At 30.3% G+C, this 19,672-nt stretch overlaps 2 long non-coding RNA genes across 2 annotated transcripts; both read left to right on the top strand.

The window, feature by feature from the left end:
- The first annotated feature begins 1,172 nt into the window (after positions 1 to 1,172).
- LOC134724823 (uncharacterized) lies at positions 1,173 to 3,634 on the top strand. The gene is made up of 3 exons (XR_010108490.1): positions 1,173 to 1,245; positions 1,551 to 1,612; positions 2,512 to 3,634. It is a non-coding gene; the product is annotated as an uncharacterized LOC134724823 (long non-coding RNA).
- A 921-nt stretch (positions 3,635 to 4,555) lies between these two features.
- LOC134724822 (uncharacterized) lies at positions 4,556 to 11,322 on the top strand. Its single transcript, XR_010108489.1, has 6 exons — positions 4,556 to 4,615; positions 5,466 to 5,530; positions 6,155 to 7,372; positions 8,107 to 8,176; positions 8,507 to 8,565; positions 9,654 to 11,322. It is a non-coding gene; the product is annotated as an uncharacterized LOC134724822 (long non-coding RNA).
- The last annotated feature ends 8,350 nt before the right edge of the window (positions 11,323 to 19,672 follow it).

Raw genomic sequence — 19,672 nt, 5'->3', positions numbered from 1 at the left:
GTTATGATTTTTTTTTCTATTCTTGAATTAGGAGATTTTTATTTAAACCTTTGTAAGAATGTAACAATTTTTGTTTGAACTCACATGATGAGCATGCAAATTGATTAAGGTTAATCGTCATCACAAATGTTTGACCTTTTATATTTCCATATATTTAAATTTCAGTAAAGACCATTCTCCTTTGTTGATGGAAAATATGAACTTGCACAACTGAGCTACTTCAGGCTATGATCAATTTTTGTAGAATTATTTTCATACTTATGATGTGTGTGAAGAGAAACTTAAAACAAGGGAAATTTTATTAAACTATGCTCCAAAATATTAAAAAAATGTTTGTGATTTATAGGTGTTAGCCAATAAATATTCTGTTCTTTTTTTATAACCTCTTTTTTTAGGTATTTACATATCAGATGTCTGCTAACTAATATAAGAGCAATAATTTGAGCTATGGAAAGAGAAATTGTGGGTATTTAAAAAAAAACATTTGGTCAATTTTCAAAATTCAAGTTACATGTATAAAAGCACATCTGATATTTTTACTGTTTTATGTATGAGTTCAAACAACTATTTTTTATATTGAGAATTACTTCCATGCTGCCATGAATGTAAAAAGAAAATATTGTGAGATGCTTTGGAACATTCTTTGGACAATTGTATATTGGATTATATACAACGGAAAGGACATTGGAATATTAAAATGGATTCAGTGAACTGGTTATCACAAAGAATTATGTTGAAAAGCATGAAAAGTAGCCATGGCAGCAGCTCCAAGGAAGATGGTTACATAAATCTTCAACCAAGTCTGAGGCTTCACCAAGAAAATAAGAAGGCAAGTTTAATTAAGCCAAACATTTTCTATACAATCAGTAATTTGATAAAAATTGTATATTAAGGGCATATGATAGAGTTGATGTTGTTAATGTAAAATGTTATTTTTGCCATTCAATGGGAGATAACTCATAATTTACCTTTATAAACAATGGAATATATTTAAATTATTATTTTTGTGGAGTTGAAAATTCAATCAATAAACTTAAGACTTACTGTTTTTGATTTTAATCTTTTATCTTGATTTTACAGTTATTTATGTTATAGTAAGAAATTGGAATAATGTTTGGTAAATGTCAGGGAAATTGAAATATAAAGTATATAAATTGTAAATTTTCATATATTTCAGGTTTTTTTTGTGAGATTTTTTCATGGTGTGGGAATAAGACTTGGAGGTCTAATACAGCTAGTATATAGGTAGGTGCCAGTATACAGTTTCGAATAAAATAAATGTTTTATAAATATTCTTTTTAAATTTTATGTGGTTCAGGCTTGAAAGTTTCTAAGAGTTTGGTTTCTAGTTTACGCATTTTTTTTTTATCAGTACAAACATAACGTAATTTTGAATATCGAACCTAATTATTTAGTTTGTTGGATTGCTATCTAGTTAATATATGTTCTCAGCCTCTATTACACATATATAACCTATTTTTTTATAATTTCATATGGTAACAGTGATCTTTTGAAACCATTCTGGTAAGACTTGACACTTTATATTTCAGATTAGCATCAGCTTGTCTGTAAGGATTGAGGCTGAGAATGGCCATTGGAGCTGACTAATATGGTAAGAACCAATACATAAATTAATGAGTCATTTAGCCAAGAACATGTAAATACCCTAGAATGTTATGCAAAGAAGTATTATATTTTAATTATGCAGATCTTGAGACGTAGTAAACTTTAATTTTTCTTGAACTATAACTGTGATATAATCTAAAGGGAGGTATCAAGATAAATAAAGGAAATAAAAAAATTATTCAGTTACTTAGAAAATCTTACTATCTGTAAGTTTTCTAAAATTGTTCCCGTATATACATTGTATAATGAATGGGATGTGGACCATCATGTGGTATGATTACCACTGAAACAACTATCTCCCAGAGACCAAATGATATGTAAGCAACAAATGGTCACTATGGCCTTCAACAATGAGCCAAACATATACCTTACAGTTAACTTTAAAAGTTAGAAACATGGCAAAATGTGAAACAATTCAAACAAGAAAACCAACAGCTTGATTTATAATGAAACCATGAAATAATAACAATTATCGCTATTTTGTGCATTTTTCCTTTGATCTTTTTTGTGATAATTTTCATATCATGCTTCTCGCTTGAGATGGAAAAATTATCGCTAGAAACTAAGGAGACCACGTGGCGTTGCTAACAAAATTGACATTGAAATTGACAAGGTCGTCATAGGTAAAATAGCGATAAACAGATTATCATTGGTCATCTCAACGATAATCTATAAATACGTCGAACAACAACCAACTACTTGTCATCCCTTGTTTGCTACTGAAGACTGGTTGTTTGTAAATTCAGTCTACAGAATCACTTCAAAGCAAAGTAAAAGCAATGTTCTATTGTTCTATGCATCATAAGTGCATTTATTAACTAGTTACTTATTCCTTTGCATTGAATATTGTTCTGAAAGATATTAGAATGTATATTTCTTTTTCAGGTGACTTCAACTGTGGCTGCAGGAAATTATTGTGCAATACAACTGAAACCAAAAAGAATGTAATTCAGACTATTTTTGTGTATGTTTTAAAAAATGTTCATATTTTTTTACCAAAAAAAAAATTTAAAAATTGTAAAGATTCTCCATTTTCAACAAAGCTGGAAGTTGTTGGCTAAATTGATACTTCATAATTTTCCGATTTTACTTTTAGACCTACTCTTGATATCTTAATTATGGTCAATGTGTTATCAAACATTTCCAGAAGGTTAAAAATGGAGAATCTAAAAAAAAAAAAGAAAAATAATGTTATTTTGTTAAAATGTACATTTTGGTTTTCTGATTTGTTGGATGTATCTCTTTTTTTCTTCATTAGTTTGTTATTTTTTGCAGTGTTTTTAGCTATAAAAAAGATTATTTCACAAGAAGCATAGAAAAAAACACATCTTGGTGAGAAAATATTAATTCAGATTTTTAGTGTTAAATGCCACAATAAGCAAGATTTGTTATATATCTTGGTGTCCATTTTTTCAATTGGTTGAGAAAATCGGAGTAATGGAAGTGAACCACCTAGGTGAACAATGATGTACTAAATATTTTTGTTAATTATTTAAATAATTTATATCAAATTATTTATTATTTATTATAGCTATACCATCTTGTATTTTTGTTAGATATAGCAATGATGTGGAGTCTAAACAGGTGAAATTTTTGGCAAAGGGAGGTAATAAATTATTCCCCTGTTTAACTCCTCATTCTTTTAAATTTATTATTTTACTTAAATATTCATATGTATAAGTTTTTTGTTTAATATCAGATGTAAACTAGCTAACAATGACTATTATTCAGAGTTCTGTAAATAAAAAAAAATGTAAACAGAGCTCCAGATAATAGATTTAAGGGTGGGAGAAATTATGGGACACTATCGGTAGAATTGATTTGGTGAAATTTTCAAGATACATGATTAATTGAGAGTGCATCTGATATTTTTTTTATTTATTTCTATAAATAATGGACCAAAAACGAAAAGATTGCAATTAAGATAATGATGACAGCCAGGAGAGCAGCTCTAAGGAAGATGGTCAATAAAATTTTCAACCAAGTCTGAGGCTTTACCATGAAATTGAGAAGGCAAGTTTATAAGTCAAACAATTTCTATACATTTTCTAGAAATATTTGTTAAATGTACATATTCATCCTTATTTTCTGCATGAAAAACATCTTTCAATAATTTATTTACCAGTTTAATATTTTGGGATACCATTGTCAAGGGGTACAATCAAAATCACGTGATGGATATACACACACCGGAAGTAACAGTCGAGCAGACCGCTTGAAAGGTAAGTTGTCGTATTTACTTGTTTATATCAATGAAATTTAATAAATAAGGTAGTGCACGGAATGTCGGATACTATCTAGTTTTGAAATACACAATTATCATTGCTGGAAATCGTGCAGTTAATGCTAACACTTCGACACAAAAATTCGTTGAAAATTTGGAACTGTGTCGAAGTGTTTTCAATAACTGCACGCTTTCTAGCAAAAACAATTGTGTATTTTAAAACTACATACTATCCGACATTCAGTGTGCCAACTTATTAATCAAAATTTAATTGATATAAACAAGAAAATGCAACTACTAACCTTTCAAGCGGCGAGTTCGACTGTCACTTCCGGTGTGTGTATATCCATCATGTAATTTTGATTGTACCCCTTGATTGTACATTAACAAGAATTTCTATTACAATTGCAGGAGTAAATTCTAAGATAGGAATTAACTTTCAAGGGGAGACTAGCACAATTAACAGCAAGATTTGTTCATTCAATGGGAGACAACTCATTTTCATTATTCAAATTAGTTGAGTGCAGAATTCAAATCATAAACCTTGACTACTTTTGTTTGTTTTTCAATCTTTACAAAATATGTGGATTTTATACTATTGGTACTTGAAGTAAGAAATCAGAAAAATGTGTAAATCAATCTTTAGGTTGACATAGAAATTGGTTTGTAAAATTAATAAATGTGTTAATTTCTTTTTAGGTACTTTGTGGCATGTTTTCATGGTGTGGGAATAAGACTTGGTGGTCAAATACAGCTAATATGTAGGTAGGTACCAGTATTGTTAATCCTGTTTAAAAAAAAAAATCTATAAATAAGATTATTTTAAAATGAATACTGACTTTTTTAAGGTTAAAGGTTTATAAGAGTTTGGTCAACAGTATATACTCTTTATTTTATCAGTATCATATGACAATGGTCTCTTGGCAAAGTATGGCCTTATAATAGATTTTAAATTTCAACTTTTATCATAGAATATCAAAGGGGCCCCAATTTGGATCTTAAATGGATATATTTCAAGAAACTTAATGTGACTTAAAATAAATCGCTTCTTTATAATACATTGTAGTCTCCATAATTAGCTATATTGGGAGATATTATCAAAATGCTATAATTTTGTGAATTTTCTTACCTAAAAGCTTAAAGAATACCTTTGATCCAAAATGTTTCGTAACTTATAGGAACCAAGGGTAATACATGTATTTAAATAAAAAGACGTAAACTATTACTGGATATGCTAAAAACTGTTCTGAATTGTGAAAAATTGGACCTTAATTGGCGCTTTTGTGAATACACCAGAATTGCATAATCATGATGTCATAACTTAATAGTTTATAGTGTCAGGTGCCAAAATGAAGTGTTTATTTTGTATCAATAATGATACCAGAACAATATATATGTTAAATTTGTAGTATTTGGGCTTGATTTAAAAAAAATAAAAAATCTTAGGGCCAACTTAACCCTTTTAAGCCTACTCCTTTTAGGATTGAATTGTGTTGTTGGATTGATGTCTAACCAATGTTCTCAAAACCTATCGCATATATAAACCATTTTATATATCATAGATACAGTATTTCAGAAGTTATCCTTTAAAACAATTTTGTATTTTATATTTCAGGTTAGCACCACAGCTTGTCTGCAAGGATTGAAGCTGGGAAACGGCCATTGGAGCTGAATTTTATGGTAAGAAACTAAAATATTGATTAATGAACTTTTAAATTCACCATGTATTTTTTTATGAACACGTGTATTTTGAAATATTTTCCAAATTAATAGTTTTAATTATACTGGTAATCTGGATTGGATATTTAAGAATAAAGAGATGTTATAAGATTGCCAACTACTCAACTATCAATAAGAGAAGCAAATTACAATCACTGTAGGACCTTCAGCAATGAGCAAAACCTATATGAATGTAAATAATGCAACTGGTTGAATATCACAATAGGAACTTATATTTATAAATCTAATCTCTAATGCAAAACTTTGAGGCCAGATTTTTCTGAAATCTTGGGATTATTTATCTTGCATATTTGTCCATTTGTTGAAAAATCACAAGAATAGCATGCAATAATTTCTGGTTTTACAGTACCAGTTTTAAAGGCCCTGCCCGAACATAACAAAATGTGAAACAGTTTCAAACTAGAAAACCAATGCATTAATTCATACAACTAATAAAGGAAAATAAACATGATGCACATCAACCATTGATTTTATCATCCTTTTTTGCTAATAATTGTATAAATCGGTATATTGGTTTGATCTTGTTTTGACAAATATGTTTAAGAATGTTTATTTCTATTTCAGGAAGCTGTGGTTGCAGCAATGATTATGTGATAAAACTGAAGAATGTTATTCAAATTTTTTTTGTATATATTTCAAAAAATGTAATTTTTTATAAAAAAAAAAAAAAAAAAAAAAAAAAAAGGTGTAAAGATTCTCCATTTTCAATTAGATTGGAAGCTTGTATTTACAATTGTTAGATCTTCTTCGTTATTCCCCCACCCCCTGTATCTCTATTTCATTTTTACTTTGAAAATCAAATGGAACAGACAAATTTTACTTGTCAACTTAATAATGGTCTGTCTAGTCAAAAGGCCTCCAGTTGGTTTAGAATGGAGAATCTAAAAAAAAATATGTAAAGTGTTTTTTTTTAGTTTCCTGAATTTTTATATACATTTTGTTATTGCTCCCTTTCAATTTTTATAAATTCCAGATTTTAAGTTTTGGATTTATGGGGCTTTATTCATAAAAAAGGGGGATTTTTCACACCTGGACAATAACTCAAAAAGGCTTTCACCAATGTCCATGAAACTTTGGTGAATTGTTTATATCTATTGACATAAGCTCCCTTTCCCTTATTAATTTTAGATTTTACGTTTTCTTAAGTAATGAATTTTTATACTTAAAAAAGGGGGATTTTATGCAGTTTTGGTGAAACTTAAAAGAGCAACGGCCGTATCATGTGCTAAAGCGCATCCCTTTATTGAAATGTGTTGTAGTTTTTACATATTATTATTTCTTTATTTTAGTTATACAAATTTTGTATTGTTAAATATTTAAAGGGTGTGGAGTCTCAACAGTGTGAAATTTTCAGGACAAAAGGGAGGTAATTCCTTTGTTATACTCATTATATTTGAAATTTCCTGTGTTTATATGGAATATAACTTTTTTAATTAAAATATTCACTTTTGTACACATTTTCTTTAAATATCAGATGTATACTTGCTAAAATTACATTTATTTAGAGTTCTGTAAATAAAAAAAAATGTAAGCAGAGCTCTAGCTATAGATAATAGATTTGGAGGGTGGGAGAAATTGTGGGTAACTACAATTGTTTAGGTGAAATTTCAAAAGACTTAAAAAGTGCATCTGATATTTATTTTTACATAATGTTATTTCTGAAAGCAAATGGACAATAAGATGAGGACATAAACCACCTTCCAGGTTAGGATAGCAGCTCTTAAGGAAGATGGTCAATTAAATCTTCAACCCAGTCTGAGGCCTTACCATGAAAAATATGTGGTGAGTTGAAATATTCCACAAAACTAATGATCATATTATTATAGGAATTTTAAATTATTTGTTTATAATGGGTTTGATTTTGAGGACATCTACATCAATGCTGAACAATTTTATAACACATTAAAAAGAAGATGTGGTATGATTGCCATTGAGACAACTATCCACAAAAGACCAAAATGACACAGACATTAACAAATATAGGTCACTGTACAGCCTTCAACAATGAGCAAAGCCCATACTGCATAGTCAACTATAAAAGGTTCTGATAAGACAATGTAAAACAATTCAAACAAGAAAACTAACGGCCTTATTTATGTAAAAAAAATGAACGAAAAACAAATATGTAACACATAAACAAACGACAACCACTGAATTACAGGCTCCTGACTTGGGACAAGCATGTACATAAATAATGTGGCGGGGTTAAACATGTTAGCAGGATCCCAACCCTCCCCCCTAACCTGGGACAGTGGTATAACAGTACATGTACAACATAAGAACGAACTATAAAAATCAGTTGAAAAAGGCTCAACTCATCAGATGCACAAAAATACAAATGGATGTGAACAACAACTTGTATTCAATTGAATTGTTTTGTACCTTAGGTATCAAGTTAACATACAGAAAATGATAGTATAAGACAAATTCATAAGAAATGTGACAAGGCATAATTTTGTTACACTTTTTAAAAAAATCTTATGTACAATTTAATCTTAAAAACATTTTTTTTCCAGGTTGTTGAAATTACAATGTTTTCATGGTGTGGGGAGTAAGACTTGAATATCTGATATTGTTAACATGATGGTAGGTATACAAGCTTTTAGTTTTTTTCATAATTTAATAGTAATTGATATCAATTGTTTTTTTAAAGGTTTGAAATACTATACTATATGATAAAGTACAAGTTTATTTTTGTATTGCAAACTTAATAGAATTGAAAATAGCAATCGAGAATGAGTTGGAGAGATAAAAAAAACATACAAAGAGCAGAAAACATAACCATTAGTTTGATTTTGAATACCAATTATTTTCTCACAGAATTTTGTATGTTATTCGAGAACTTTTAATCAATTATTATGATCTATATATATTTTTTAAAGTTGCGAATAACTGACCTTGAACTTTGTTTTACAGGTTAGCATCACAAGTTTCCTTTGGGTAACTTGCTTGAGGAGTAAAGAGAGCTGTTTAAGGTGAGAATTTAAATTTTAATTATACATGTATCTATGCCCCTAGATATCTATGTATCCATTTTTACTGATTTTTTGTCCCTTTCCTGAACAAGAAATATGAAGGGGATATAACCCGATATCAAGTAAAAAAATAGCTTTTATAAAAAGATGCATAATAACTGCCTTTCATTCAGTGGTTCATATATTCGTTTCAACTTTCAAAAGAATTTTATTCCTACATTTTTAACATAAATTTTGTGTGGAGTAAGTGTCAACTAAACAACAAATAACATACTGTATTCAATTATTTTAACTTTTTGTTTAGTGAATTTATCAGCAGCTTCTGCATTCATCATGTTGAGTATTTCAAATAATTACTCATGGAAAATTGATGTTAAGGTGGTACCCAACACTTTCACTAAAATTAATTTGGCTCGTTTATATTTTTATAAAATTTTGACAAAGTATTACTTTTGACCCTTTGACAAAAATATAAAAATTTCAAAAACGTTGAACGAACTATTTTATCAGATAAATTACACTGATTATATAGCAGTTTTACAAACACTACTTTTGATCATTAAAAAGCTTAATCCTCCCTAAATAACACAACGTAATTAAAACGTTTAGCTGATTTTACAGAGTTATCTCCCTGTAGTGTAAGGTACCACCTTAAGTCTCAGAAAAGTTTGGAAAGTTTATTTTTGTCTTCAGGAGCCTGTTTCTGGGGTTGTATGTTGATGTGTTACATATTTGTTTTTTGTTCATTTTTTGTACATAAATGAGGCCATTAGTTATCTTGATTGAATTGTTTTATAGATGTCATTTTGGGAATCTTTTATAGTTGACTTGATAATGGTTTATGGGCATTGCTCATTGTCGACGGTCATACAGTCTATAGTTGTTTTAAATTTCTGTATCATTTGGTCTCTTGTGGAGAGTTGTCTCATTGGCAATCATACCACATCTTCTATTTTTTATATTTCACATTCAGTGATATCAGGTTCTTTTTTTATTTGAAAAATTGCACATTAAATGTTATTATATTCCAGAATAATAATTAATTCGAAATCAAACAATAATTAAAACTTGACTTTATTTCTTTTCAGTTGAAAGAGTCACCTTTGCTGCCTTGTGTGGTACAATCTTCAGACAATATCCTGCAAACCGTGGCTGAACTGTTACTATCTTTTTTAGTAGAATCCTTAGACAGTAATCTTGTGGCAGAATGAGTTGTAAACAAATTGTTTTTATTCCTGTATTGAGTTTCAAATTGGATATTTTTTTATTTATATTATTTGTATTCCATTTGCATTCAATTATTGTTTTTTAATTGATGAATCATTAAAACTTAAATTTTGCGGGGTCCTTAAGGACTTTCTTAGAGGGGGCCAGCGCAATTGATTAAACAAAATTTTTCCCGCAACAGGGAGAGGAGACATCCCCATAAATATGCCTTTGAAATGGGGTGTTAAAGAAGATTTGTATTGTTTGTTTGTTTGTCCATCATCAGCTCTCATCCACAGCTTGGTAGATTTTCATTGAAACTTTCAGCTGATTTTCTGTACTAAAGGCAGTATGTGTTTTAATTTATTATAATGAAATTTTGGGTTTTCCCAACCTTTTTGAAGTGAAAACAATGGAACACAGTGTTGGCAGATACTGAAGATTATTTGAAAGTTTAGAGAAAGTCCCATTTAATCTTGATAATTGTGGGTTAAAGTTGTAGATGGATAAACAAACATATCATACACTTACTCACTTTACCTATTTGCGAATCCAGAACTTAACATAAAGGGGCCCAACACCAGTCATTTCCTGTACAATCAACCAAATTTTTCCTCCGAAAGGGGTTTGGGGGGGGGGGGATATTTAATAAAGATTAATATGCTTAGAAATTTGGTGTGAGTAAATAAACTTTACTTTTTATTTTAAAACAGCATGTGATTAAAAATATGAAATGAATTGTTAAACATATCCTTGGTGATCTAATAATTTTTTGCACAGATCAAGATATTTAGTCAGTGGTGGATCCAGAAATTTTCCAGGAATATGGGGGGCACTGACTGCTTCAGCAGGGCCCTGCTCCAGTCATGTTTTAGTGATTCCCTAAATATTAAACCAAATTTTTCCCACTGAAGGGGGCCCTCTGAAAAATCCTCTTAATCCACGTCTCTGCTATTTTGTTTTTTTATAACCCAGTAAATAAGTTGAGTTTGTTCTCAAAAAATAATTTGATTCATGTATTTTTTATTGTAGCATAAACATAGCTTTAATTTCCTTTGTTTAAGAATTGTAATGTTTTTTTAATGTCATTTTTAAAAGTTGGCACTAATTGAGGATTCTGTTGTTTATGGAATTCTTTTATAAGTTTGGTAAGCAATAAAAAGGGTTTTTTTATTAAACAAAGAATAATTACTCTGTTTACAGAATTTAATACATGTATCAAAAATTAGACATGATTTAATTTAATTCATAATGCTTATTTAATTGGAAATTACATTAGGATTATCTCCCCCTAATTAGTATTCAAAACAATATTATAAAAACAACCCGGAAAATAAATAGAATCCTCAGTAATGTCAACATTTATTTTGTATAAATGTAATATTATGCTAATGATACAAAACCCATGATGCAGATCCTTTTCCTCCTTTTTATTGTAGAGATAATTTACAGACGTGTCCAAAATCATATCCCTAGAATCAATTTGTTTTTTGATATTCGTACACACCTAACAAAAGCAGATTGTGTTTGGTTTCATTTGGATATTTTGTATCATTGTGATATATCATAATAATTATAATTGGTAAATAAAATGTATTTGAAAAAACAGCCTCATTTCATTTGAATTTGGATAAGTAAAGGGGGAAGAGATTTCTGTGGTCCACGGTATGACACACATGCAGATGATTTATATTTCCATTAGGTGTTTCATTATACATTTTACCCTATATTTCAGGTTCAATAACCAGGGTGTTTTTATGCCCCATCTATGATAGTAGAGGGGCATTATGTTTTCTGGTCTGTTCGTCCGTTTGTCGTTCCGTTCGTCCGTCTGTCCCGCTTCAGGTTAAAGTTTTTGGTCAAGGTAGGTTTTTTTTAAGCTGAAGTGCAATCAACATGAAATTTAGTATACATGTATGTTCCTTATGATATGATCTTTCTAATTTTACAGCCAAATTAGACTTTTGACCCCAATTTCACGGTCCAATTATAATAGAAAAGGAAAGTGCAAGTTTCAGGTTAAAGTTTTTAGTCGAGGTAGTTTTTGATGAAGTTGAAGTCCAATCAACTTGAAACTTAGTACACACATTCCCTATGGTATGATCTTTCTAATTTTAATGCCAAAGAAGACTTTTTACCCAATTTCATGTTCCATTGAACATGTAAAATGATAATGCGAGTGGGGGCATCCATGTTGGGTACTTTGAACACATTCTTGTTATGACATGAATTTGACATTTTTTAGGCAGCAACCATTTGATTTTCGGGAGGGGGGGAGGGGGGCTGGGGCTATGTTTTTTTTTGGAAAAAAGTTTGTTTCCAGGTTTTGGTGAAAAAATAATTTGTTTTGGACCATGAGAAAAAAAAAATTTTGGTTTCACCCTCAGCTGCCACTATGTAATGCTAAATTTGAAAGAAAAAAAATGTTTTTGGTTTGTCGCTAAAAAAATATATTGTTCTTCGCCAAAGGCGAAAAAAAAAGTTTGCACAGAAAAAAAAAAACATAGCCCCCCCCCCCCCCGAAAATCAAATGGTTGCAACCTTATGTGTAATATGGCTGACTATATATTTGGTATATTATAAAATTATAAAAAAGGTATAATGTCCTTCATACAAAGATTACATCAGTGGTCTTGTGTTATTGCGTTGGTCTCAAGTTGGACCCCCTGGCATGTTAAAACCAATGATTTAAAAAATGGCATTTGCTGCTGCTCTATTTGTGGATTGCACAAAGTAGGCTTAATATTCACGAACCTGTCCTGAATATGCATTTAATTGCCACAGGACTTTAAACAGCAATTCATTATTACCATCCTGAGGGAATGCCTAGCCTAAACAAGTCATGGTTCAGTGATTAATGTTCAGTTTTGTGATTATGTATTTGTTTCTCTGAAACAAGGTAATTCTTCATGTTTATTTATGTTTTAATGGATGGAATGATTATATGGTGCACATGTCTGTCTAACAAGGTTCTTCTGACCTTGACCTTATTTTCATGGATATTTGTTCATATTTAAATTTTGTGATAAGGATTATTTCTTGGATACTATAAGTAAAAGTTATAAGAGATATTAAAAAAAGGGTCAACTATATTTGGTATACAGAATGATTATATAAAGGTAAACATGTTTGTCTGATGAGGTACATCTGACCATGAACTTATTTTCATGTTTTTATAGCGCCTGCAACTTTAGTGGCAAAAGCAAGACTATCTAAGCCATCCTACATTTCTTTTGTAGTCTTCTACAAATATTCACTCAGTTTTTGAAATTTTAATAACTCTGTACTAAACATGAACAGAAGTTTGTTTACAATCAAGCTAATATTCAGATGGAAATTTTGTAAAAATTTATTTCCTGTTTTTTTGTATATTACTTACAAGTGGTCTTAATTTTGCTAGCCTTCAACATTTTTCGAAATGTGAAACAAAGCAATCCTACATTCCGTCGTCGTCCCCACAAATATTCACTCTGTGGTTAAAGTTTTTGAAATTTTAATAACTTTCTTAAACTATCCTGGATTTGTACCAAACTTTTACAGAAGCTTAAAGCTTTTACAAAAATCTTCTCCTCTGAAACTACTGGGCTAAATTAAACTAAACTTGGCCACAATCATCATTGACAGTGGCGTAGCCAGGGTTGTAATGATTTGGATGTTTCGCCGAGTGGAGCGAGGCGAAAAAAATTTGGACCTTTTTATGCAGAAAATTATTTTTTATTTAAGCACATGTACTCCTCCCAGAATCCGACACTAGTTACATTTTTGTGTAAATTCAAAATACCCACCTTTTCATATATTTATATTTTCAACTGAATTTTATTGTTTCCTCGAAAGTACCTTCATTTAATTCATGAATATTGCATTTAAAAGTTTCCCACCTAATTTTATATTTGACATATCAAAAACGGACCCCATTACAGCGGCACTTTTGTATAATTAAGGAACTTCGGAATATAGGAACTGAAGTGACTCTTCTTTCCAGGAATTTGCGTCTACAACCTTAGGTTTTTGATTTTTGATTAGGCAGTGGCTATTTGACCGGCACTGATTAAAGCTGTTCATTGATGTGATTAGTAGAGAATAAAAAGCTTAATATTAATTTAAAAGCATTTTATCACAATATCAAGCATTAAAAATCAAAAATAAAATATTGAAGATGTTCATAAATAAATAATTTATAATATTAGGACATCACATAGAGTATTTGATTTTACTGGTATATCAGAAACCCAGTCATCGGTGTGTTCTATCATATGTACACCAAAAAAGAGTGAGGAAAAATTCTCAAAGCACAAAATACAGGGAGACAAAAATTCTGTTACAGCAAATGGCTAGTCTTGCATCCGAAGTTACTGGTGGCGAATATCAAGAGATTGGATGTTATTCAGAGCATTACAAATTTTTGGAGTCATGGGAAGAAGTGTATGGTTCTTGAAGTTCTAGAATCTGATTCTGTGGAAAGTACAAATTCAATTGGCAATGGACATGGACAAACAGACGTGCATGTTAATGAGGATATTGAAGACATCAATGATGATATAAATGTAACAGACAATAAAGAACATGATACGGATGATGAGAACTTTGTTATTTAAATGTATTGATTAAATAAAATAATGATAAAATAATTGATATGTACCAAGGAATATATCATTTGCATGATCAAAATTTAATGAATTTTAATTTATCAAGGCTTAAGGAAAGTTGTCTCATTGGCACTCGCACCACATCTACGTATATCTATTATGAACAAATATTCAAAGCCTAGAAATGAAAATATGTAACGAAAAGAAATATTTTAAGATCTTTCTCTTATATATTCAAATAATTCTCAACAAATTAATTGTGACTTTTTGTCCTTTGATTTTTGTCCTATCAAATTTGTGACAATTAAGTTCATGTCCTATGCCTCTGTGTATCTACCACCACTCTGTGTATCTACCACCACTTTGTATATCTTTCATCACTCTGTACACATATCACCACTATGTTTATCTACCATCAGTCTTTTTCCGACGGTTGTTCCGCAAATCGAGGTCCAAAGCTGACGTCACAATAAAATAATATTTCAAATCGGCGGCCAATTCAATCACCCTCTAATTGAGGTCCAATTTTTGGCTCCTTGGCTCCTCTAATCGACGTCCAATTTTTTAGCTTCTCTAATAGTTGTCCGTTTTAATGGACCTATGGAAATATCCAAACGCCGAGACATTTTTTGCCATAATGCCGTATTGTGCATTAAATATACTTTAAAAAATGAACAAAACTGTGGAAATTGGGACAAAAAAGTTTATAACAGAACTGAAACTTGGATTGTCGGAGAAGAATAAAGATAAAAAAGAAGTAAAGACAGTTCTCGATCAATATTTTTACAACCTAAACATAGTGTATGTAACAAATAAAATATATTGTTTTTTTCTCTTTTAATGTTTAACCGATGATACAGGTTGCAATATCCATTTGTATGTAATTTAAAAGCTTATTAAAACAATGAAACGTGTAGAGATTGCTAATCAGACAACTATACACCAGAATTCAAATAAGGTGTATGTAAGCAATTATATAGTCCTTTACCTTTTACAGCTTGTTGTTCGGTGTGAGCCACGGATCCGTATTAAAGACCGTATTTTGACCTATTAGTGGGTTTCTTTTATAAACTGAGACTTGGATGAAGAATTGTCTCATTGGCACTCAAACCACATTTTCTTATATCCATAGGGAACTTAACGTCCTTCAACAAGGAATCATTGAGCAATTAAAGGTCACGACATGTAACATATAAAATAATTATTATACAACTAAAAAATAACTTCAAAACAAAACAATCTGAACAACAAATATTCAAGACATAAATTAACGACAACCACTATACTACAGGCACATAAAATATTTGACTGGGTTTAACATGTTTGTGAGCGCTTAAGGGCATACGATACAGTTACAGGGAAGGTAATGACGTTGCTAACGTAATTTGTTATTTTCGCGACGTCAAACTGTGACATATCGGGAAAAGATGCATTTTTCGACTGATTTTTATCATTCAAACTGATTTAATTTGAAAACGAGTTCATGGACCCCTATTTTTCAAAACGGCATTTTGTTTTATTTTGCAGGGAGATTATGTGACCTAAATTTTATAAAACTGTAAATAAAGGATTTTTTTTAATTTTGATAAACATGCAGTAAAAAATGACGTTTTTTCCTCAATTCATGAACATTTGATAAATATGAGTTATTTCTGAATAAAAAAATGCATATTATTTTAGGATATTTATAAAATACAGAAATTACCGATTATTTAACAAAAAACAATTTGTGTTTATCTTTTATAACAAATAAGTTATGTCTTTCTTTCGAAAAAGTAATTACGGCCAAAAATCTGAATTTCGAGCAAATATACAAAATTTCGACCTCATTTTACTCAAAAAGTAGCACATGAAGGTATATTTTTTATTACATATTTGATTTAATCAAGTAAAAAATAGCCTATATGCAAATTTTCATGAACTTGTAAATACAGGATCAAAACTGTATCGTATGCCCTTAATCTTCCTATAATCTGAGACAGTGGTGTAACAGCACAACATAAAAACATAATGCCAATTTATTTTGTATATTTTTCACTCCAGGTGTAAAACAATAAATTGTTGACAAACTTCTTACAGAGCTAGTCCAAATTATAATACTCTAACAGTTGGCATTTATACTTCTTTATTTCGTCTACTGTTGAAGACTGAGTGTTGCCCTATATATATATTTCGTTTAGTTTTCTTTGTCGTTGTGTTCTGATTTAAGTATACTCGCATGCCATTTATCAATATGCATTTACATGTATAAGTGTAAGTGCAGCAATTTGTTATTCTATTATTCATTGATATTGGACATCGGTAAGAGAAGACTACTATAGATACTATAAAGGTAATCGGACGTCGTTTTGGCAATACATGACGGAACATTGTCATTGGGCGTGGATTTGATTATCTCAGATGGTGCCATTAAAACAAAATACATATATGGTTTGGCGATATCTGGCCACAGCTTTTATTCATAATATGATAGATTCATATAATATATAATATATATACATGTAGATAGATATGTTGTAGATAGATACTAAGATATGTTGTAGATAGATAGATAGACCATAGACCATGTATATGTAGATAGATCTATGGTCGGTTACCCGAAGATAATATGGCAACCAGGTAGATAGATAGATATATGTGAAGATAGATATATATGAAATGCACCGTGGGATACACTGGTGCTTAAAATTTAGAAAACACCGTGGGATACACAAGTGTAGTCTGTATTATCCAAAAACCTAAAATTTCATAGTTAACATTAAGATTCTATGCAGCGAATTCTGCCATTTACGGGAATATATTTATGATGCTCAAAGTTCAAAAATAAAAGTCACTTTTCTCAACAGCAAACGAGTTAACATCATCAGTCAAATCTGTATCACCACTATCACCGACAAAACCTGAAAAATAAATACAAAAGAGCAGTATCTTGTTCTATAAAAAGGAGTGGGAGGGCGGGTTTTCAAGTTTACCGCTTACAAAATTTAAACATCTTGCTTGCTGCGATGAAATTCTAAAAAGGAATAAATGACGTCACAGAATATAACGTCACTCATGTTGGGTAAATCTAAAACATGAAACACAATCCGTGAGTGGCCCCGGCGATAACTGAATTTAAATCTATTAACTTAAATTCCATTATCTCAGATGGTGCCATTAAAACAAAATACATATATGGTTTGGCGATATCTGGCCACAGCTTTTATTCATAATATGATAGATTCATATAATATATAATATATATACATGTAGATAGATATGTTGTAGATAGATACTAAGATATGTTGTAGATAGATAGATAGACCATAGACCATGTATATGTAGATAGATCTATGGTCGGTTACCCGAAGATAATATGGCAACCAGGTAGATAGATAGATATATGTGAAGATAGATATATATGAAATGCACCGTGGGATACACTGGTGCTTAAAATTTAGAAAACACCGTGGGATACACAAGTGTAGTCTGTATTATCCAAAAACCTAAAATTTCATAGTTAACATTAAGATTCTATGCAGCGAATTCTGCCACATTGACGGAGGAAAACAGAGACTCTGTCAACCGCCATAAAAAGGGCGGTTCGCTGCAAAGCTGTGAACCAGATATAAGATAACTCAGTTAGGTAGATATCTTTATTTAACGTACAACTTGGTACATATATATATTAAATAATCTAGATAGATAGATAGATATTATTTAACGTACAACTTGGTACATATATAGATAGATAGATATTTTACTGAACGTACAACTTGGTCCATATATAAGATAATGTCTAGATAGATAAATAGATATTTTAATTTAACGTACAACTTGGTACATATATATATTAAATAATCTAGATAGATTGATGGATATTATTTAACGTACAACTTGGTACATATATGGATAAATAAATATTTTACTGAACGTACAACTTGGTCCATATATATGATATTGTCTAGATAGATAAATAGATATTGTTATTTAACGTACAACTTGGTACGTATATATATTAAATAATCTAGATAGATAGATAGATATTATTTAACGTACAACTTGGTACATATATAGCTGGATAAATATTTTACTGAACGTACAACTTGGTCCATATATATGATGTCTAGATAGATAAATAGATTTTTTTTATTTAAAGTACAACTGTTACATAATATATGTTAAATAATCTAGATAAGTTTTGTGAACAACTGTTCAAAACATATTTACCTAGGCTACACAGATAAAAATACTTACCAAAACTACAGCAAACCATAAAATAGTTGATTGTATTTGTATATCATAAAATATAGTATATTATAGTATATCAACCAATAATATAAAGATGTTTAAGAATTCATTTCATAAGCAGGTTAAGAGTGCCAAGTGAAAAACATCCAGTGAAAAACATCCAGTGAAAAAGTTCTGATCTGATCGAATCATGATATTTTATGTAGCAACCCAACAGCTTATTATAAAGGCAATAAATAGTTGTAAATTTTATAGCAGCACCAGTCCAGTTTGCATTGGTCTAAATTGCGACCATCCTTACTTAAGAATGATGAATTTCACACTCCATCTGGTCATGTTCTACATCTCATTGACAAAGACCCACTCTAGAACTACCTGTGTCAATACCACTACAAGTTTATTAAAATTATGTTGGATCCTTACAGTTTCATTATACATGTATATTCTGAGTTAACGTTTAACATGCGACAAATATGCCCCCACAAAAAACATTTCATGCCTAGACCTAAGTCAACCCCATCTGGAGGATATCAGTCTGCTACAAAAACATACTTACTATTGAGGATTCTACTATTAAAACATCAAACATTAAAAATCTCCTACAACTCTGTATTGCAAATAGCTACAGGAAGTATAGCTACATAGTAATATGATAACAATTTAAAGCATAATAAATCAAGAAAAATAATAATTCTTCTGGAAAACCCTGTATTAAGTGTCAGTATTGGATCTCCAACCCAATTATTGATTTTATAATCCTTCAAAATCAATGAAAGGACCGCTTTATTACATTAAAGGACAAGGTGATTGAACTTGGATATCACAAGCCACAAGGCATAGATTAAACAAGGTACACCTGGTTAAAGTTACCTGTTAGGACATCCAAAAGTTATAAAGGATGACCTGTGTTACACAAAAAACAAAAAAAACAAACAAGTGCTTAACAACATCTACATATAGATAATTAAAAGCATAACAATTCAAAACTTCCAAGCATTATGCTAAAGTTACTGAAATTCAACCTGTACTATAATTTCCATTATAAAAAACAACCGTAATTTGGAATCAACTGTTGCCCAGCAACC

Source organism: Mytilus trossulus, chromosome 7, assembly GCF_036588685.1.
Source record: "Mytilus trossulus isolate FHL-02 chromosome 7, PNRI_Mtr1.1.1.hap1, whole genome shotgun sequence".
Lineage (NCBI taxonomy): Eukaryota > Metazoa > Mollusca > Bivalvia > Mytilida > Mytilidae > Mytilus > Mytilus trossulus.
The sequence above is the reverse complement of the archived record's forward strand: the minus strand, read 5'-3'. Positions and strand labels throughout refer to the sequence as shown.